The 23357-nt window shown below is 38.3% G+C and overlaps 1 long non-coding RNA gene across 1 annotated transcript; it reads right to left on the bottom strand.

The window, feature by feature from the left end:
• Window positions 1-5972: 5972 nt before the first annotated feature.
• Window positions 5973-7588, bottom strand: LOC109160515. Its single transcript, XR_002050752.1, has 3 exons — window positions 7500-7588; window positions 7331-7415; window positions 5973-6270 (listed from the first exon to the last, which is right to left on the bottom strand). It is a non-coding gene; the product is annotated as an uncharacterized LOC109160515 (long non-coding RNA).
• Window positions 7589-23357: the final 15769 nt, after the last annotated feature.

The raw sequence follows: 23357 nt of genomic DNA, 5'->3' as shown, positions 1-23357 counted from the left end.
GTAGATAGTTTCCCTTTTTGGCCTGCGTGCCATGCTTATGCCTTTACATTATTGAGGATATTAGTTAGTTAGCCTGTGCACCTGAGTTCTCTAGCTCAGGTGTGGCATAGCACCCCATACTCTTGTATTATGTTTTGGGATTTAATGAGATTTCACCTTTATTTTATAAGTTTTAAATGTCTTGAAAATCTGGGGTGTTACACTTCTGGTCAATGTTTGGGCCATAGCCCGTGACCCCAATGTGTGGACAAATCCTCTTGAGTTCAACCTACACTGATTCTTGCCCGGTGGGGAAAAACCCAACATGGATATTTAAGGGAATGAATTTGAAGTGATTCCTTTTTTAGCCTGGCAAAGAATATGTTATGGGATGAGTTTGGGGATAAGGATGGTTCACCTGTTGATTGCAACTTTGGGGTATGCTTTTGATTGGGGTTTGGTGAATGGAAAATCTGTAGAGAGGTTCAATTTGGAGGAAGCTTATGGTCTCACCCTTCGACGAGTTGTTCCTTTCATTTTCTTTATTTTTAATACTATTGGCAATCTACCATTTTAGTATATATTATATTGTATTTATAATTATATTTGTTGTATAGATTTTGTTGATGTTATAAAATCTAGAAACTTAGGATCCCTATTTTTGTTTTATATTCAGCTATAACAGCCTTCCAACAACAGAGGTCTAGCTTTAAACCTTAAAAGTTGTAAAAGAGGCTCAACATGTGTAAAAGGTCTCCAAAGGAAAATTGACTGTGTTCACTTCCGGTAGGCCTTGTCCGAAAGACCTCATGTAGACTACAAAGGTCATATATAATGGTAAACCCAATGTATTTGTCGTAAGATCTTCTGGTAGATGTTCTTTGTCACATTCGAAGTTCCAAGTCTTACACATCTTTAGCAGGTATAACTGGTAGAGAAATACGAAGAGTACGAGGTAAGTTTTTTAATTTGTGATAAGAGGTGTTGGACACACTCTCTAAGGACATCTAACAACAAGATATCTTCTTACAAAGAGCAAACATGCTTTTTGGCCTCTGAGACAAAGTGATTATGTTGTGTTCAAAAGGGAAAAAGGCATTACCAAGGTCAATAGCGTGTAGTCGTAAAAAAGAGGGAGTTACAGGTTTTTGGTCACCTATCATTTCAAAAGGCGCGAACATGAAGTGTTTTCAAACGTTTAAATATTGATGCCCTCAGCTCTATAATAGAGCACTCCTGAAGCTTGAAAAAGTTACGAATAACAAGCAACACATGAGTTTACACATAGTTAATAAGTTTCAAAACCTCTCAACCAGTCAAGCTTAAAGGGTTCAAGAATCTTCTAGGTTCTGTCTAAATATTAATCCTTGATGTTGTAAATACGCAACGATATCCCAAATACATGCCCAAGTCGTGAGGTCGGATCGTAGATGTGTCCTGCAACAGTCAGCTTCTTGGTTTAAGTTTTAAGCTCGGAAAATGACGTGAGGTAGCAGAGTCCTGAGTTATGGTAAGGTAGGTGAAGAGGCCAAAGGTCCTCTCTCCTAACATTTAATGCGATATTTATAAGTGGGTGAAGGGAACACTTATCGAGGGGTCGGTATGCGCAACACATGTGACCTATGCATAAGGGGGGTCGAAGGCTCTACTGATTCCCCCACATGTGCTAAGGTTCCTAAGTCCTTGTTTCTGTTGTGATCATGTTGAAATGAAGAAGTAAGGCTCAGCTCTCTAAGTGAATTTGGTCGAATAGGCCATCCCAGCCTAAGAAGGTCGGCTCATGTTTTAAGACGGGGCGAAGACTACTGTCAAGTAAGGCTCAGCTCCCAAAAGATGTTGTGTTGGTTAGAACTCTTCTCTTCTGCATATAAAAGGCGTTGCATACAAGAATTCACAAGATCTCCTACTTCTTCTGCAACTTTAACGTCGATTTCATCATAGACATCCCCTTCTCCATCATCCTCAACATATTCTTTTGTGAGATTTGCATACACTTAAACTCAACACTCGTTTGAGCAATAACTATCTAGCTCCCCACAGTTGAAACAATTTCCAATTATCAGTGTGGTGTTAGAGTTCAGGTATGGTTTCTTTGTAGAGGCCCCGCCACTCTACTTTGTTGAAGGGATTATTCTAGATGGGCCTGCATTATTTATTGCTACAGACTGGAAATTACAAGAATTGTTTTGAATAGTGTGCTGTAGTGGTTCATAATTTGAAGACCATCGGTGTACAATTGTTGGCGGCTTTTGTTGGTTAGACTGTTAAACAATAGCTTCAGCTTGCAAAGCCATATTGTAAGCCTCATCTATGGATGATGCATGATTTGGGCTCATCTTTTCCTGTATGGCACATCTCAAACCATTTATATAACGAGCTCGCAACTTGTTTTTTTGAAGTTTCAGAGAGATTGCAACATGCCCCTAGCCAAAAGAACTTTTCGGTGTATTCAATGACACACTGGAAGTCTTGGAAGCAATTCTGATACTGATTATACTCATAAAAAAATTTCTTTGTATTTTCATCCAAGATCTTGCTGGAGATTTCCCTTGGTATCTCCTATTATTTTGCAACATATCTCACCAGGCAGAAGCTCTCCCTCTCAGTTTACACGCAACATATTTGGCTTACTTGTCATCAGGGATTTCCAGCATATCTAAATAGTGTTCCACTTCAAAGCACCGGTCCAAAAAGGCTTTTGTGTGCAAATTACCATTAAAAGTTCGTTGCCCAAGATTTGGATGGTAAAGGAGATGCTGCCAATTTCTGCTCACCTGCTTTGTCTGCGGATTCCAGTCATTGATAATGCCTAGAGTTGCATCATTACCTTCTAATTGAAGGTTTATATTTGCGGGAATGTTATGAATTTCTTGAAACTCATGATTAACATTCTCACAATATACTTGAAAAGCTGCCCGAAGGTCATCCATTCCACGATCACCACCGAAGGATGGGTTGTTACCCATGTTGTTGATACCGCCTTGTGTCATCTTGGGTCGTAATAAGTGGAGAGGGCACTACCGTTATCTCGGTTGTCACCTAGGAACTTGAGCTAAGGCTCTGAAACCAACTGATGCAGGACAAAGGAAACGATGCCAACAAGTGCCAGAGAGAAAAAAAAACTCTTAAGAGCCAAATTAACTAAAGTTCCTGTATACAAAGTATTTAAATAGAAAACTAAGAAAACTGAAGAGTTGCAATTATTAAAAACATGCAAGGGAACTATAAAATAAACATAATGAGAGTTAATAACATTTAAAGCTAATTCAAATTTTACATAAAAGGTAGCCACCAAATTCAATGTCGCTTAGACTTTATGCATGTGACCATCTCTCTGGGAAATACTACATGTACTCCCATTCTCTACTCCTAACTTTTACTCCCACACTTAAAATATTGGTGTAGACACTTTTACAAGGAGCCCACATGAAGAAAATAACCTATTAGAGTCCGCCACATCATGGAGTAAATTTGAGGGAGTAAGATATGGGAGTACATGTAGAACTTCATTTCTCTATTATTTCCTCAATTCATGTTCCACATCACATAATGTGTTAATTGCATATACATAATATCAATGTTATTTTGGACCAAGGTCAATAATGCAAGGAGGACCTGGTCCATGGTTTAACAAATTGTATTTCACTAGAGAGAGAACTTTCGGGTTTAACTTAAATTCTTTGGTTTAGATTGAAATTTAAAGTTTGTACATGTAGTCGACAGTGACTTCACATGAGAGGAAAATCGTAATAGAGGATAATTGAAGATGCGAATGAATAGAATCCAAAATATGCATGAATTTTCTTTACCGCCTGAGAAAGATAATAGAATTAAAAAATAGTAACTATCTTCTTAAATAAAACCAAACGATGTTGTTTTGATGCATGATTCACAATGTTATATGAATCGTGGTCCACAGTAAAATTTGCCGCCACAGGCTAGCCCAAGAGTGTTTTTTTTTTCTTTTTATAAATAAGGTTTTAAAATAATTGATATACAAGTAAAAATTCAAATTCATTACTTTAAAGTTATCCTTTAATATTCTTTCAATTTAATCATGTTAATATAAGTTGATTTATGTGAGAACATACACACACATATATGTGTGTGCGCGTAAAATATTTAGTGAATTGTTCATGTTTTATACACTTTTATGGGATGGGATGTTTGCTTGACATGAATTGCATTGCAATTACAACACAACTCTTTTCCCACTCGAATTAAATTGTTTGGTTGGAGGGAAATCAATTTCCGCCATTTGTGGAACTAGTATGATACCCGTGCGATGCACAGATCAAAATTTTAACATTAATAAACTTATGTTTGTTGTATTGTAAGATAATCATTTTTTAAGTGAATATTAAAATTTCTGTAAAATTTTAAATTTGAGATTTAAACATACTTAAAAGTAATAAGTGTTAGTGTTATAAAATAATAAATTATTTTAAATTACAAATTATTAAAGACGTCTTTGTAAACTACATTAGTAGTTGAATTACAATTATTGCTTAACCATTACAAATCAAGATTTTGATACTTTTGGGATTCTTCACTCTAATGCAACTACATATAACTGTTCGTGTAAAAAAATTGATTGACTTATTTATAATCATTGCATATTAAAGTATTAATGGGAATTGTCTTCTCTTAAACTTGAATGTCAATCTTGGGTCTGATAATATCATAGCGATTTGAGGAACCAAAACCTAGACACCATAAACAATTGATGGACTTGTGTTGATACTTGCATTAAAGCAAGACGGTGAATTATTTTCTATAAAATATTCTAGAAGTTATGTATAATAACTAAGTAATAAGTATGAGGCAAATATAAGACACAAACGTCTGTATCCTATTTTGTTATTTATTATTAAAAAAAAACATTCACAACAAATATAGAAAGCAAAGAAATGCCACTAAATTGTCCTGGGAATTAATAATACAAAAATACAACATATATATATATATATATATATATATATATATATATATATATATATACACACACACACACACACACACATATACACACTGTGTAAAATAAATTGACACATAGAAACACATCACAAAATATTAGAGTATAATTACACATTATTAAAGCTAAGGCTCAAAACAAAGTAAATAAAAGTAGAAATATTTGCTTACATTAAACAGAAATAAAATTACAAATTATTAAAAATTTATTTGTAAACAACATTTTGAGTAGTATTTAAAAATTATATATATACACATATGGGTTGCAAGAAGCAATAGTTATGCTGTGCAACCGAATGTACCATGCGCATGGTGCATACGGTTCAAAACGACGTCGTTTTGATTAAAAACGCGCGTCCCACTTTAAAAAAAAAATCAGGTTCGACTCTCAGCAATAGCATTATTGTGGATATATAGTTATGAAATTGTGGATATATAGTTATGAAATTGTGGTTATATAGTTATGAATTTATGGATATTTAGTTCATTCATTGTGGATATTTAGTTCAATCATATATTGTGGATATTTAGTTCATTCATTGTGGATTTTTACTTCATTCATTCATTCATTGTGGATTTTTACTTCATTCATTCATTCATTGTGGATTTTTACTTCATTCATTCACTGTGGATATATAGTTATGAAATTGTGGATATATAGTTATGAAATTGTGGTTATATAGTTATGAATTTATGGATATTTAGTTCATTCATTGTGGATATTTAGTTCAATCATATATTGTGGATATTTAGTTCATTCATTGTGGATTTTTACTTCATTCATTCATTCATTCATTGTGGATTTTTACTTCATTCATTCATTCATTGTGGATTTTTACTTCATTCATTCACTGTGGATATATAGTTATGAAATTGTGGATATATAGTTATGAAATTGTGGTTATATAGTTATGAATTTCTGGATATATAAAAATGCTATTGCCGGGAATCGAACCTGATTTCTTCCTTAAGTGGGACGCACGTTTTTTTAACCAAAATGACGCCGTTTTGCAACCGTATGCACCTTGCAAGGTGCATTCGGTTGCACAGCATAATTTGCGTGCAAGAAGTTAGTAGAACATGAAGCCCAAGAAATTATACAGCCCAACAAAAATATATGGAGAGCCCAAATCCTTCAAGCCCATGTATAAATATCCACAAATCCATCTCTGCGTATTGATCTCTCCCATTTGTTCTGACCCATGTTCTTCGTTCAACAGCTTCCTTCTCTGTTCGTTTCTTGAACTTTCAATCCAATTATCTCTGCTCGTTTAGCGGTAGGAAGTTTATAATCTTCGACCTTCTTCTATTCCATTACTATATAAGATTAAAATAGCTCAGTATCCCAATTTCATATAAACCCTAGACTATACGGTTTGGTCGTCTGAGCATCTTCTGCGGTTGAATCAATTACGATTCTGTATGTAGATGCACATAGCCAAGTGTTTTTCTGGCTTTGATGGGAGAGATCAATTTTTTTTTCGAATTTGTTTGGTGAATATAAAATTCCAGCTGCATGTTCATAGATCGTATATCTAACTGCTTATAGACAGTAATCGTGTCAGCATGAGTTTCAATAGTAGGAGTTCAATCTAAAAAGTCAATTTCATGCTTTTCGAATGGAGAAAATTTCATATCTGGGTTTGGATGAATCTCAAAGATAAGTAGTAAGATTTCAATTTGTTATTTATTACTCTGTATATATTTTTTTTTACTTGCATGAATCTGATATAAGTATATTTGTAATTTAGTGTACTAAAAACTGATTGATAGAATTATCTAAGTGATATATTATACTTCGAATTTAATAAATATAAATATATGATCTAAGGTTTACACGCTCCAATGACCATGTTGAAAATGTTGTGTAGAAGATACATTTGAGTTTGTTTTAGGAAAATCATGATAGATTCCATGCTTTTTATTGTTTTTTTGTTCTTGATTCAGACAGCTCATATGTGTGCTCTAAAAGTACTCTCATGACTTTTCTGGTGTGATAAAGATGGATTTGAGACCCAAGAACAAAGTGGCTAGACATCAAAGCTAATCATAGATTCGGACTGCTGGACATCTCCTCTTTAGTTATTTTACAGATCTGGTAATTTTTTAAAGTATTATTTTTTTATCAGAGTTGTATACCTAAACCTGGCACTAATAACACTTATCTATTTTCCATTTCGTCTTTGTTCTAGTATTATTGGTCTAAAAAATGGCTTCATAACTCGGAAGGATAATAGTAGACCTGGCTGCAAAGTTCATTTAGTTTTTTTAATAAGAGCTCCAGAAAAGTTCATTTTATACAATGTTCTTCGCGTTACTCATAAAGAAATACTAACCAATTAAAAAATTACAGAAAATAATAGCAAGATGAACAAACCTATGTTGTCAAAATGTTGTTTCCTTTTTCTTCCAATAACGGTTGAAGTAGTGATCTTCTTCATATTACTTTGGGTTTGTTGAAGCTGTAAAATGTGTGTAGATAGTGTGATTCAAACACATATATATAAAGAGAAAGTGGTTCTAACATTTTTTTTCCTTCATATTACCTCTTGATTTTAGGTGTCAATATGAGAATCATTGGTATGAATTCTCTTAAAAAAGGGGTTCTAACATTTTATTTTCTTTGCAGGATATGCCTCTCCCAATTCTACTTTCCTTAAAACAAATGAGAATCACTGTATAATGAGTGTAATAAATATTTAAAAGGAGGAAGTATTGTGAGATAGAGCTCCTTTTAAGTAATAGAAAGGAAAATATTACCTCTTATTTCTTGATCTTTCTCTTGTGCTTCAGAGTGTGCTGCTGTGTAAATGTGAGGTGGGTTTCTCTATGAAACATGTAGTATTTATAGATGATAAATTGTAACAAACAAATAATTCCAAAATCTTTTGGGCGGTGGAATGGAAGACCGTGCATTGGAAAATGGTATACAGAAACCAATGTTGGAAGTATTAAAAGTCAAAGTATTGAGTGGCTCTAGGTGGTATCATGAAAAGACAACATTAAATGTTTAAGACAACATTAAATGTTTTGACCAAAATAATGTAATCCATTGTTCCCAAAAACAGTGTAATTCATTTGGGCGGGATTTCTTCACAAAAAGGATTTAGCTTTATTATAGTTTCGATTAGAATTTTTGGACCAGCCCCTATAGGAATTGTAATTTGGAGCAGAGGGAAAGAAAAAAAAATATTAAGAAATGACCCTCTTGCCCTTGATGATGTTTGCTTGACATGAATCGCATTGCAATTACAACACAACTCTTTTCCCACTCGAATTAAATTGTTTGGTTGTAGGGAAATCAATGCCCTCCATTTGTGGAATTGGAATTTTTGGACCCCCTATAGGAATTGTAATTCGGAGCAGAGGAAAAGAAAAAAATATTAGGAAATGACCCTAATCATCATCATTATTATTATTATTATTACACACACATTGCGCGAATAAGTTAATACTCAATGTTTATATTAAATAATTATTTAAAAATATATTAATATAAAATTACACGTCTGATGGAGGATATTACAATTCTCAATCCCATGGGTGCTATGGAGACTACATGCCACAACAAGGATACTATGAAGCTCCATCCATTAATCCTTGTACAACTCAAGGCCCACCTACTGAAAATTACTTTGATGCTGATAAGTGCCAAAGATGCTATGTTTTATAGCGTATTTAGGAGGCAAATTATGCTATAATTGAAGTCCTTTATGCCTAATTCGTGCTTAATTAGCTTAATTTGATAGAAACTAGGATTAAGAACTAATTATGTTGCAGTTGTAGAAAAATAGCAAACCATTGTCAGTTTCAGGACATTCCGACTACAGTTCGGTAAAATGATCATATCTTGAGCTAGGAGTGTCCAAATGAGGTGATTCAAGTGGATATGGTTCGGGATTTTCAAGGGCTACAACTCTCATTTTGGGAGAAATTTCTAGAAAGTTCCACGCAGCTCACAACGTGCATTGCGAAGTGCATGGACGAGTTACTTAAATGAAATTTCAGATTTTAAGCCTATTTAAAGGCTTCTAAGGGATCATTTAGGAGGTTTGCTCTTTCCCATTCTGTTGGTCCCGAAAGGGTGGCGAGAAGTCTAGGGGGGGGGGGTGAATACACTTCTCTAACTTTTTCAATTTCTTCTCAAAACACACAAGACAAATAACACTTTGGTAATTTCAACTCTAAGTAACAAGCATCAACAAGTTAAACAACATAGAGTGCACAGCGGAATATATAACGGTAAAGTGTTATGCTTAATTGTGCGGTGCTCAAAGAGAGATTCTAAACATGCAATACGTTAGAAACACTTGATATGGTTCAAAGATGATGTACGTAAAGTTTGGCTTGCATGCAAACGTGGGAACTATCAAACCCAGACAGATAAAGATATGCGATAAATCGTAATCGGGTTAGTTCGCAGTTAGAATAAGCATGCACGAAATATATGAGCAGTAAGTAAATAGAGAGAGAGAGATTTATAGTGGTTCGGAGATGGTGTAATTCTCCTACTCCACTCTTCTCCTTTCACTTCAAGGAGGAAATTCACTATTCTTCGATCATCCAGATATAATAGTGAATAAGTGTCCACCGACAGTTCTCCGAGTGCTTCGCACAAAGCTACACTCCTCCAAGGTTTTTCGCAAGCTCCTCTTGTTACTCCTACACCACGAGAACTACGCACAAAGCTACGCTCTCACAGGGTTTTCACAAGCTCCTCTTGTTAGTCTGCCCTTTACAACGAGTGCTACGCACAAAGCTACACTCAACCAGGGTTTTTCGCTCTCTCTAGTTACTCCGCCTTCTTTCTACACTCAGTAAAGAATATTACAAAGAGATAAAATTTCCTCTCACTCAGACTTGAATTCTATCGTATATAGCTCAATATATTGCTTCTTGGCTGATTTGAATATTGGTTGCTTTTCTCTTGCTTGTATATCTTAATTGATCAGCCGTGTTTCAAGTGTAGAATTCATATTTTTCTTAAAGTCTGCTTGGGCAATTTATAGCCAATGAAAGCTATTTGCCCGTTGATCAACTTTCGATCTCGATCGTCTATCTTCGTATGTAGTTGATCAAAAATAAAGTTGTCAACTTGATCTGAAATATTCGATAGAAGTCTTTTCGCCTTTTGTCAGATGATTTGAATATTTTTCCCGTTGCCGTGTCTTGAATTTTGTAGCCTCCAAAATTTGAATAAGTTCGGCGCGGTAATCTTTGACATTTCTTGTCATTCATAAATGTTCTGACATATCAAGTTGATCAAATTATTGGTGCACATATTTTGAATTAAATATTTATTGGTTAAAGTTGTTTAGAGTTGTTAGAGTCCTCAGCTTATCTTGTTCTGCTCCACCTATTGTGGTGCTTAGACTAGTTATAAATACTCTTGTATGTTTACGCAGAATAAATATCAGACACTAGTTTAATTCACTTGGTATCAGCCTTACTCTCGATCCTATGGCCAACCCCACCGATGCCACCACCGAGGCAGTAGCCACGACCACCCCCTCGCCGGACGTAGTTACGGTCGCCGATCAGCGACTACCCAATGCCCTTCACCAGGCTCACCACTACGTATCCCTAAAGCTGACAGCCACGAACTACTTGTTCTGGAGAGCGCAGCTAGTGCCATTCCTGCGAGGCCAAAATCTTTTTGGGTTTGTCGATGGTACCAACGCCTGCCCGCCGGAGTTCGTTGCTGCCACTACCTCGACGGCGACTCCAACGGTGAATCCTCTTAATGCCGCCTGGGTCCAGCAAGATCAATCGATCTTGAGCATGTTGTTTTCCTCGTTCTCGGAGGAAGTTCTTTACCTGGCGATCGGACACTCCACGTCCAGAGGTGTCTGGGTTGCGGCAGAGACGGCTCTGGGCTCTACTTCCCGTTCTCGTACGTTGAGTTTACTAACTCAGTTGCAGGGGCTTCAACAAGGTGACTCCACACCTTCACAATATTTGGGGCGGGCACAGGTTCTGATAGAACAACTTGCGCAAGCCGGCCGTCCTCTTGGTCTGGATGAGCAGAATCTGCACATCTTCAGGGGGCTTAGACCGGAATACCGGTCACTGGTGGCGTCCCTAACCACTAAGTCTGCTCCGCTTACAATTCCAGCGGCGGCAGATCTTCTCAACACTCACAGCTATCTATTTCCTGAAGACACACTGCAGCATGCTCCATCTCCGGCTGTCGCGATGGTAGCACATCAACCATCGACTTCCAGAAGCCAGTCCGAAGGCGGAAGAGGGCGTGGACGCAACCACCGTGGCCAGCGTGGTAGAGGACAACGGGGGCGCGGTGGCATACGCTGTCAGATATGTGACATACCTGGTCACACCGCTCTCACTTGCTACCAGCGGTTCGAGGATTTTGGCGGTCCACGTCCTGCACATCCGCCACCTCAGGCGCATGTGGCCTACCAACCTCAGCAGAATGATATCGGCACTGCCCCCTTCTCCAATGTTTGGCTGCCGGATACGGGAGCTAACACTCATGCAACCCCCAACGCTGATGGCCTAGTCAGAGTCGAACCATATGCTGGTGGTGAGTTGCTCCATGTCGGAGATGGGTCAGGTTTGCTCATTAAAAACACTAGTTCTGTTTCGTTTAAATCTCAGTCTCGGTCACTGTTACTAAATCAAGTGCTGCATGTTCCTAAATTGCGTGCGTCACTTCTTTCTGTTCAAAAATGTACTCAAGATAATGACGTATTTTTTGAATTTCACCCCGATTATTTTGTTGTGAAGGACCGTTCCACCCAGCAAACACTTCTTAGGGGTCCTAGCACACAAGGGACGTACTCGTTGAATCTCTCTAAACCGGCAGCTTTTGTGTCAGCCAAAGCGTCTCCAGAGATTTGGCATGAACGCCTTGGGCATCCACACTCCCGTGCGTTAAAACAAATTCTATCTTCCTGTCCAGTTGTAGGGTCGTTTCAATCTTTAAATAAATTGTGTACTGCGTGTCAGATGGGCAAGTCTGCGCGCTTCCCGTTGTCACGACTGGAAAAATCGAGTACCAAGTTTCTAGAGTTAATTTTTTCAGATATATGGGGTCCAGCACCGGTTCCGTGTGTAGATGGGCACAAATACTTCGTGCTCTTCGTAGACGATTTTTCTAGATTTATGTGGATATATCCTATGCATCTTAAATCAGATTTGTACTCAATATTTGCTAGGTTCCGTGCCTTGGTGGAAAAACAGTTCTCCACCTCGATTAAATGTGTCCAATCAGACATGGGGGGTGAGTATCTCAAGTTAAGTACGGCTCTTGCCGCCGCAGGTATAAATCATAGAAAGTCATGTCCACATACCCACGAACAAAATGGGCGTGTGGAACGCCGCAACCGGCATGTGGTGGAAACAGGACTAGCTATGTTAGCTCATGGTCGTGTTCCCCAGAAATACTAGTCTTATGCCTTTGAGTAAGCAGTGTTTTTAATAAACCGCATGCCTTCTACTGTTCTGGGGGGCTTAAGTCCGTACTATAAGGTTTATGATCAACATCCTAATTATACGATGTTACGAGTGTTTGGCTGCGAGTGTTTTCCTAATCTCCGGCCTTATAACACTCACAAGATGGACTACCGCACTGTGCCGTGTGTCTTTCTTGGATACCCGGACTCTTTTTCTGGATACAGGTGTCTGGATCGGTCCTCTGGCCGGTTATACATTTCCCGCCACGTTCGCTTCAATGAGACGGGGCTCCCATTTGCTAAGCCGGTGCCACTTCCCTCCACAGCAGATGATACGCTGCAACCGTGGGCGTGTGCTCCCCTAAAACGTCATGCACCGCCACCAGTCTCATCTGCAACGGCGGTCCCTGCTTCCGATGCTCATCAAACAGGCCGGCTTGTCCCTACATCATCTTCGACAGCAGGTGCGGCCACTTCTTCTTTCCAGCCATCCACCTCTTCCACGACGACAACTCGCCGTCGACGACAACGCCAGCAGCGCCCTCTCATTCGCACGCATGTTATGCGCTTGCGGACAACAACTGATGCACAGAGACGGCAGCCGACGGCCTTGGTTGCGTCCATTGATGATGATGAGCCGTCATGCCATTCTCAAGCAGTTCGGTTACCGCAATGGCGTGATGCCATGTCCGTGGAATTTAATGCTTTAATTAACAATCACACTTGGAATTTAGTTCCGTATCACTCCGGCATGAATGTAATAGGAAGTAAATGGGTTTTTCGCATCAAAAGGAACTCTAATGGAACCATCGAGCGTTATAAAGCCCGCTTGGTAGCTAAAGGGTTCAATCAAATACCCGGACAGGACTACATGGAAACATACAGTCCGGTAGTGAAGCCGACAACCGTTAGAATCTTGTTGTCTTATGCTGTTTCCAATCAGTGGACTATGCGTCAACTTGACGTCCACAACGCCTTTTTAAATGGCTATGTGGCTGAAGATATATACATGAAGCAACCGCCCGGGTTCGTGAATCCAAACTACCCGGATCATGTGTGTAAGCTGCAACGGTCGTTGTACGGCTTAAAACAGGCCCCACGGGCCTGGTTCACAAGACTCCATGACTACCTACTTCAGATTGGTTTCTCCCCGTCCAAAACGGACGTCTCTTTGTTTATTTATGGTTCAGGAAATACTCGTGCTTATTTGCTGGTGTATGTGGACGATATTCTCCTAATGGGGAATGATCCAAATATGATACAGGATGTGCTAGCGAAACTTTCAGATGTGTTTCCCATTCGTGACCTTGGCAAACCAAGGTTCTTTCTGGGGATTGAAGCTATTGATAAGGCCGGCAGTCTAGTGCTATCTCAAAAGCGCTACATGACTGAGCTTCTACGAAAGGCGGGTATGGAGTCGTGTAAACCCCTGGCCACACCCATTGCTGTGGCTGCTCAACACACGTCCTCGCCTTCAGCTGCACTTGATGATCCGACACCATATCGACAACTTGTGGGTTCGCTTATGTATTTGTTGATTACTCGTCAAGATTTGGCTTATGCTGTTAACAGGCTTTGTCAATTCATGCATGCACCGACCCAAGAAAATTGGGTCGCGCTCAAGCGAGTCCTGCGCTACATCCAGGGTACTCTGGACCTCGGTCTTCGTCTTGCCCCCTCGGCTACACCAGTTCTGCATGCCTTCTCCGACTCGGACTGGGCTGGCTGCTCCATTGACAGGCGATCAACTGGGGGGTATGATGTGTTCTTGGGTCCTAATTTACTGTCTTGGGTCTCTAGGAAGCAGCGAACAGTGGCTCGCTCCTCAACCGAAGCTGAATACAAAGCCCTAGCTGACGTTGCGGCCGAGGTCACGTGGATTCAATCTCTATTAAGTGAGCTTGGGTTGTTACCGAAAACAGTTCCCGTCCTATGGTGTGATAACCTCGGCGCCACCTACTTGTGCTCAAATCCGGTGATCCATGCACGGACGAAGCACGTAGAAGTCGATTATCATTTTGTTCGGGACAAGGTGTCCAAGGGTGCGCTCAAGGTTAACTTCGTCTCAACAGACGACCAGCTTGCTAACATATTCACCAAGCCACTTTCCGCTGCTCATTTTGGTGACTTACGGTGCAAGCTAGGCGTGGTTTCCTGCCCCCCGCCTGCTTGAGGGGGAGTATTGGTGCACATATTTTGAATTAAATATTTATTGGTTAAAGTTGTTTAGAGTTGTTAGAGTCCTCAGCTTATCTTGTTCTGCTCCACCTATTGTGGTGCTTAGACTAGTTATAAATACTCTTGTATGTTTACGCAGAATAAATATCAGACACTAGTTTAATTCACTCAAATAATTCATCTGTTGATTCTTGCTTGAGTATGAAGCAATATCTCCGTGAATCAGCCTCCTTCGAGCGTCTCCAGTTCCATCGTAAAAAGATTGATGTTCAGATGAAAATATATCAGTTATTTTCTCCTTCATGATCCTTGTAGAATGATATATTGGAACCTCTGTAAAAACTTCATTGTTGTTCATGGTGAGATGCTCTGTTTCGATTCTGTACTTGGTCCACCATGCTTGGTGTGTTTCTTCATCTGGTGCATGGCTTTTGTGAGACTTGTGCATTCATCTTGGTTAGTCTCCTTTATACTTAGTCTCCAACTTGTAGGGATGACAATGTGCCCCGTCCCCGACGGGGATCTCCGATCCTCGCCCCGAAAGAGACGGGGATGGAGAAGATTTTCGGGGAACGGGAACGGGGACGGGGAACATTTATAATTCCCTGTCGGGGACGGGAACGGGGATAGGGACACCCCTCCCCGCCCAGCTCCGTCCCCGAATAAATAAATAAATAAATATAATAATGGCAATATTGCACTTATATATAAAACAATATATATAATAAATATAATAGTGGCAATATATATATAATAGTATACTATATAAGTGACAGTATTATTGCACTGACTATATACACAGGCATTATATGCTACATATATATATTAGAGAGAGCGAGAGTTAATATTTTAATTTTTGTAATTAAGACTTATATTTTAAAATTTTTATTATTAAAATTTAAAATTATTTAACATTTTGACTCGAAGTTGACGGGGAATGGGGAATCCCGGATGGGGAATATTTTCAACTCCACGCCCCCGCCCCGCCCCGTTGCCATCCCTACCAACTTGGTTAGTCTCCTTCTTACCTAGTCTCCAAGTTGGTTAGTCTCCATCTTTGAGGTTAGTCTCCCAAGCTAGCTAGTCTCCATCTTTGAGGTTAGTCTCCCAAGCTAGCTAGTCTCCTTCTTGGGGTTAGTCTCCCAAGCTAGCCCATACGGTGCTCCTTAGTCTCCCAAGTAAGGTAAAAATGCTTAACTTGAGTTTTGAACTTAAGACTATTTGACATAAATTACACACATATCATCCAACTCTTCTAACATGGTTCTTGGTGACTTCTTCGCATCATAATTGTGTTAAGCCATAATCCCGCTTAACTTCTTCAAATAAATTATGATCTTCCAGACTTGTACATGGGTTGCATGATATGGGTGCACCATACTATGTAGACTTAAACTGACTCAAATAGAATAAAATTGAGGACTACTTGATTTTTCAAAATTACATTTGGCTCATAAAAACTATACAATTTATTCCTAACAATTTCCCCCTTTTTGATGATGCCAAAACCTATACCTAAGTCATTTGGCTTTGTCAAATTTTGAAAAATAATTTCTTTTATTTGATTTTATTTCGACTAGCCATTTGACGGGTTTAACAACATATATGACTTAGAGATTTTAAAATTGGACGATCCTAAACGTATACTTGAGACTTTGACCGTGGGGTTTGCATTTTTCTTTTTAGCTTGAATTTTCTTCCCCCTTTTTATCTTCTCATTTATACGTGATACAAATAATACTAGGTCCAATTAAAAATCTTGAGGCATAGAAAAAAACTTAAGACAATACTAAATAAGTATGGTACTAATTAGTCATGCAGGATCAACCCATAAGCTAGCATACATTACGTACCAAAAATCGTCATGGTACTAATTAGTCATGCACGATCAACCCATAAGCTAGCATAAATTACGTACCAAAAATCGTCATAGTAGTCAATTGGCTCCTTTCTCCTTGAGTGATTGCGCTGTCGCTGCTACTGCCAAAATGACTGGGTTATTCTTTTTCCCCCTTTTTGGCATAATAAAAAAGGATCCTAACAGCCTTGGAATCCTCCTTTGTTGAGACATTTTTCAGTGTATTATGTACCAAATGATTTTTATCATCTCCTTTTTGGTAGCATCAAATAAACACTAGATAGCAATAGAATTCTTGTTCAGTATGTCACCCATGAATATCTTTCCCCCTTTTTAAGTCGTCAATGCCGGTGATAACGAATTTCATTTCACTTCTGAAGATCTCTTATGTGACTCTTTTGTTGATGATCTTGTATTCACTCCATCTCATATATGATCAACTGCTTCACCATTCCCCCTTAATTAATGAACATCCCCCCTTAATTGATGAACAAGTTCATCACTTCCTTCTACTTTATCCACTCATTTGTACTTGTGTTGATTTCTAAATATCCGTAGCAATGTGAGGATAATAGGAATCAAGACATGCATTTTCATTCCCCCTTAATGAGTGACTCGGCTCTTTATAATTTCATCCAAGCAAACTAACATCAATTGTTTTGACACTTCTCAAGGTAGAAGTTTCGTCGGGAGCCCGATGTGTTTCAAGCAAAGAGTTTTGAACAGTCTGATCATAGTCTATTTGATGTAATTCTTCCAACACCTCCTCCGAAATTTCTTGAAAAATTGTCGTCAATCATAAAGAGTTGCATTTTTCTCTTTTTCGGTCTTCGTCTTCTTGAAAGATTCGTATAGCTTCCAAGTTATCCATTAGAGATATGGTTTCATCAAAATCAGTTCTTTCTTCTTTAACATCAAAACGAACATTATTCGTAACAATGACTCCTTGCTTCTTCCGGATGACTTCAATAATACCACTCGTTGGTACCACTTATTGATAACACTTATTGATTCCAAGCAAGCTAAATGGCATCGTAAGCGTTGAGAATATTCCTACAAAACAACTTATGTTTTTCGGATATAGGTACCCATTTTATCTTAGGTCCTCAAGGGTTAGCTTCATAGGAAAATGGATCAATTACCATTTTAAGATGGTACGAACTTCTCAAATCCAATCAATAAGCATAGATCAATTTAGCTCAAGCAGTACACAATCTCTATAACCATAAGCTCAAATACTTTTTGATGAGATATAAATCACATTTAAGCACATCTTGTTTGATAAATTTATATTCAACACAGTAAGAGAGCAAGCTTAAGCAATTTCACCAAATATCAATCTCGAATACCAATTGTTAGAATACGAAACAATTACGCACATTTTTAGAAGATAATTCATATCTAGTCAATAAGGCATTAGAGATATGATTTATGACAAATTTTACAACAGAATAAGCTCAATCATCATTTGATAAAGTTTAAACTCCAATTAAGCATCATATTGATAAGATATGTTTAAACTAGATCAAATAACATATGAGCACACATTCATAGCACATTCTCAAGAATTTTTGTGCACTTCATAATAGTGTGTGGTTTCAAGGCATTTTCAAAGACAAAGCATAACCACAAATCTTATGCTCAAGGATTGGCAAGTAGAAGTTTGCAAGATTAAAAAGTAGAGCCAAATAGATATACAATGATGTATAGAATAGATCATTTAAGAACAAGTATATCTATTTATTCAAGTAGTGCTCAAGAGATGATAACTAACAAATATTTCACATTAGGCAATTATTTTGGAGACAATAGATAATAAATATGTGTAGCAAGTATCTCCAGGTACAAGATATGTGACAACAAATATAGTCTCAAGATAAGGAACAAATGTCAACAAATATTTATGCAAATAATATAGTTCAATTAAGCACAATTAAAGTCTTAAAGAAACAAAAAGATAAGCATAGGCAGTATAAAATAATACCAACTGGATGCACTTCTTTGAGCATTTATCAATGAACCATGCATCCAATTCTCCTGCAATCAAAGATTAATTTGGTCTTGGTACCCACATCTTTTTGGGTCCTTCGTTGTTAGTAATTTTTGGTACGCAAATCCACCTAGATCCCACTGATCCAAGAGTAGGTGATTTGTAACTATTGAAAACTCTATAATCATGACACACTCGCGAATAATGATTCGGTGCGGGTTGGGAAGCAGATAGTTGCTTGATCCTATGAAAAAAGAGCAAATTTGGACTTGGTCCATGGTTTGTCTTCAAGCGACCAATCTTGTTCTGAGGGATATAATCTCCTAGCCCCAATTCTTGGAATTCTTCCCATATTCCTATGAGGTTTTATTGCACTTGACTCGTTGGCTCTCCTTTGAGATACAAATTTTTGCCTTTTAAAATTTTGTTGCCTTACCGAGATATTATTATTTGGATTCGGCCTCGCAACATTTTTCCGGGCATTAATTTGATTACCAAGTCCTTGTCTCATTGTGCTATGCTGACTTTTCACAAATTTTACCACTGGAACTTTATTGATTAAAGTAGTAGTAGAATTAGTCAGCTTCTCAGGGGTTTGAGAACATGATGGATCGTAGCCCAATCCGGCTTTATCTCCAGCGAGTTTTTGCATACTTACCATTTTATCCATTATTTTGGATGAATTTGTAAATGATGCGATTACTTCCCGAAGGTTATGTTCTCGAACCTCTCTTGCTTTGCACTCTTCTTGAAGTCGAATATTTTCAACTTTCAAGTTACTCATCTCATTTAGAACATGTTGCAATTTTTGCGCTATTTCTTCCTTTTCAAGGATTAACGTATTATTGTGCTCTTTGATTTGAGTATGAGTGACCATGATCTCTTGACAATCTTTCATAAGACTTGGAAATGATTCTTGGGTCTTGAAAGAAGTGTCAACTAAGCTAAAGGAATTAGAAGATACCTCTTTTTCGGTTTCGTGCACCATCAAGCATTCCTCATGCTCATATTTCTGGCTTACTAAACATAGTAATGCCGTGTCCTCTTGTGATGACTCACTTTCATCACTGGATGACTCTTCGGATTCGCTTGTCTCTAATGGATCACTGATTAGAGCTTTTCTTTTGAATCTCCTATCTTTGACTTTGGCTTTCTCCTGCACGGTGTCAAATTGATTTTTGCTAACTTTGGGATAAGGACATTCAACCATAAAATGTCCAGGCTTTCTGCAGTTGTAGCAAAGATTTGTATTGCTCTCAATATTATCTCTTCTTGGTCCTCTCAACGAGCTTGTATGCAGAATATTTTTGGAGTTGTTCTTCCTCATAAATTTCTTGATTTTCCTGACATACAAAGCAAAATTTTTGTCATTTAATAATTCACTATTTTCTATTGACCTTGACGTGGACGGTTGTTCGGAAACTAGTGCGATATTTCTTTCTTTTTTTTCTTCCTCCACCCGTGACTTCATCTCAAATTCGTAGGCTTAGAGATTGCTAAAGAGCTTGTCGGTAGAAAGGATTTTTAGATCCCTATGATCTCGCATAGCCGTGACTTTCATATCCCAATTCGGCGGTAGTCCACGTAGAATCTTGAGCGATATTTCCTTCTGGGTACTGGTCTTTCCCAGATCCGTGATTTCTCCAAGGATTTTGATCAATCGAGCTTCCATGTCGGTGATGCTTTCATTCGGTAGCATTTTGAAATCTTCGAACCTCTTCATGGCAATGGTTATTTTGTTATCCTTTTCTTGTTCATCGCCTTCACCGATACCGATAAGTGTATCCCATATTTATTTTGCTGTGGTGCACTTTCGAATCTTTAGGAATATGGTGTCATCTACGGCCTTGAACAAAATATCTTTGGCAATGTTGTCCAAATTATTTCGTCCTTTATCTTCACTTGTCCACTCCATTTTTTGCTTTGGAACATATTTTGGAGCATTTGGAGTTAGTGCGGCGGCAGTGTTAACTTCCATGATTTGGATAGGACCATTTGTGATGACTTCCCACATTTCGTCATTTAGAGCAGATAAGTGCACCTACATCCGAATTTTCCAATCATCAAATTTGTTAAGTGAGAAAAGCAGATTTTGAGCGAGAACCATATCTCTCTTCATCTTGAAGATTTTGAGATCTATCTAGCAGTCAAAATTGACTCAAATAGACAACCGCTCTGATACCACTTGTTGGTCCCGAAAGGGTGGCGAGAAGTCTAGAGGGGGGGGGGGGGGGGTGAATAGACTTCTCTAACTTTTTCAATTTCTTCTCAAAACACACAAGACAAATAACACTTTGGTAATTTCAACTCTAAGTAACAAGCATCAACAAGTTAAACAACTTAGAGTGCACAGCGGAATATATAACGGTAAAGTGTTATGCTTAATTGTGCGGTGCTCAAAGAGAGATTCTAAACATGCAATACGTTAGAAACACTTGATATGGTTCAAAGATGATGTACGTAAAGTTTGGCTTGCATGCAAACGTGGGAACTATCAAACCCAGACAGATAAAGATATGCGATAAATCGTAATCGGGTTAGTTCGCAGTTAGAATAAGCATGCACGAAATATATGAGCAGTAAGTAAATAGAGAGAGAGAGATTTATAGTGGTTCGGAGATGGTGTAATTCTCCTACTCCACTCTTCTCCTTTCACTTCAAGGAGGAAATTCACTATTCTTCGATCACCCAGATACAATAGTGAATAAGTGTCCATCGATACTTCTCCGAGTGCTTCGCACAAAGCTACACTCCTCCAAGGTTTTTCGCAAGCTCCTCTTGTTACTCCGTCTTCCCGAGTACTTCGCACCAAGCTGTACTCCTACACCACGAGAACTACGCACAAAGCTACGCTCTCACAGGGTTTTCACAAGCTCCTCTTGTTACTCTGCCCTTTACAACAAGTGCTACGCACAAAGCTACACTCAACCAGGGTTTTTCGCTCTCTCTAGTTACTCCGCCCTCTTTCTACACTCAGTAGAGAATATTACAAAGAGATAAAAATTTTCTCTCACTCAGACTTGAATTCTATAGTATATAGCTCAATATATTACTTCTTGGCTGATTTGAATATTGCTTGCTTTTCTCTTGCTTATATATCTTAATTGATCAGCCGTGTTTCAAGTGTAGAATTCATATTTTTCTTCAAGTCTTCTTGGGCAATTTATAGCCAATGAAAGCTATTTTCCCGTTGATCAACTTTCAATCTCGATCATCCATCTTCATATGTAGTTGATCAAAAATAAAGTTGTCAACTTGATCTGAAATATTAGGTAGAAGTTTTTTCGCCTTTTGTCAGATGATTTGAATATTTTGCCCGTTGCCGTGTCTTTAATTTTGTAGCCTCCAAAATTTGAATAAGTTCGGGGCGGCAGTCTTTGACATTTCTTGTCATTCATAAATCTTCTGACATATCAAGTTGATCAAATAATTCATTTGCTGATTCTTGCTTGAGTATGAAGCAATATCTCCGTGAATCAGCCTCCTTCGAGCGTCTCCAATTCCATCGTAAAAAGATTGATGTTCATATGAAAATATATTAGTTATTTTCTCCTTCATGATCCTTGTAGAATGATATATTGGAACCTCTGTAAAAACTTCATTGTTGTTCATGGTGAGATGCTCTGTTTCGATTTTGTACTTGGTCCACCATACTTGGTGTGTTTCTTCATCTGGTGCATGGCTTTTGTGAGACTTGTGCATTCATCTTGGTTAGTCTCCAACTTGGTTAGTCTCCTTCTTACCTAGTCTCCAAGTTGGTTAGTCTCCTTCTTGGGGTTAGTCTCCCAAGCTAGATAGTCTACATCTTGGTTAGTCTCCCAAGCTAGCTAGTCTCCATCTTTGTTAGTCTCCCAAGCTAGCTAGTCTCCTTCTTGGGGTTAGTCTCCCAAGCTAGCTAGTCTCCCATGTTGGTTAGTCTCCAATACGGCTTGCTTAGTCTCCCATACGGTGCTCCTTAGTCTCCCAAGTAAGGTAAAAATGCTTAACTTGAGATTCGAACTTAGGACCATTTGGCATAGCTTACACACGTATCATCTAACTCTTATAGCATGGTTCTTGGTGATTTATCCGCATCATAATTGTGTTAAGCCATAATCCCGCTTAACTTCTTCAAATAAATTATGATCTTCTAGACTTGTACATGGGTTGCATGATATGGGTGCACCATACTATGTAGACTTAAACTGACTTTACTCTTCTATACAATATATTCCTAACACATTCCTTTACTCTTCCTGTAACACCCCGTGTTACGGCCCCTAAAACCAATTAGTTAATTAATCAATAGCCCAAGAGAAAGAATAATTTATAATGATTAATTAGGGAAGAAGGCCCACCATAGTCCGTGGGCCCTCATATCTAAACCCAACCCCTAATCCCAATAGGATTAGACTCTAAATAAGATCCCTAGATCTAAAAATAGGGAACTTAGGAGGCACCTAGAATCCCCACCACAATAATCTCTCACCACCCAAAGAGCTCCAAGAATTCCCCTAGGAGAAATCAAGAAATCAAGAAAGCTTAAAGAAAGATCCTTCATAGCCAAGGAATTAATTAAGGCTAAGAGGTAACCCATGTCTCAACAAAACCTATTTTCATAGCTATGATTCCCCCTTAGGATTTCCCCCATATTATGGTGAATGGCGAGATCTGTTGATTATTATTGATGCTCGACGTGATGATCCCATGAGGGTTCTTGATAATCTTGATATTGGGAGATTCTTGATAATTATGGTGTTCTTGATGATTATATGGAATTCTTGATAATTATGTGTTGTTCTTGATAATTGTGTGATGTTCTTGATGCTTATGTGTTATCCTTACCGAATCTTGCAATTAGAAGGCGAATCGTATTCTTGTTGACATAAAAGTGATTAGAACCCTAGGTTGTATCGTATGTTATGATTCTTGGATTGTGGGGTGGGGAAATCGCATGTTTGGGTGTTGATTATGTTTAGAAAAG

The sequence above is a fragment of the Ipomoea nil genome, unplaced genomic scaffold, assembly GCF_001879475.1.
Source record: "Ipomoea nil cultivar Tokyo-kokei standard unplaced genomic scaffold, Asagao_1.1 scaffold2848, whole genome shotgun sequence".
NCBI lineage: Eukaryota > Viridiplantae > Streptophyta > Magnoliopsida > Solanales > Convolvulaceae > Ipomoea > Ipomoea nil.
The sequence above is the reverse complement of the archived record's forward strand: the minus strand, read 5'-3'. Positions and strand labels throughout refer to the sequence as shown.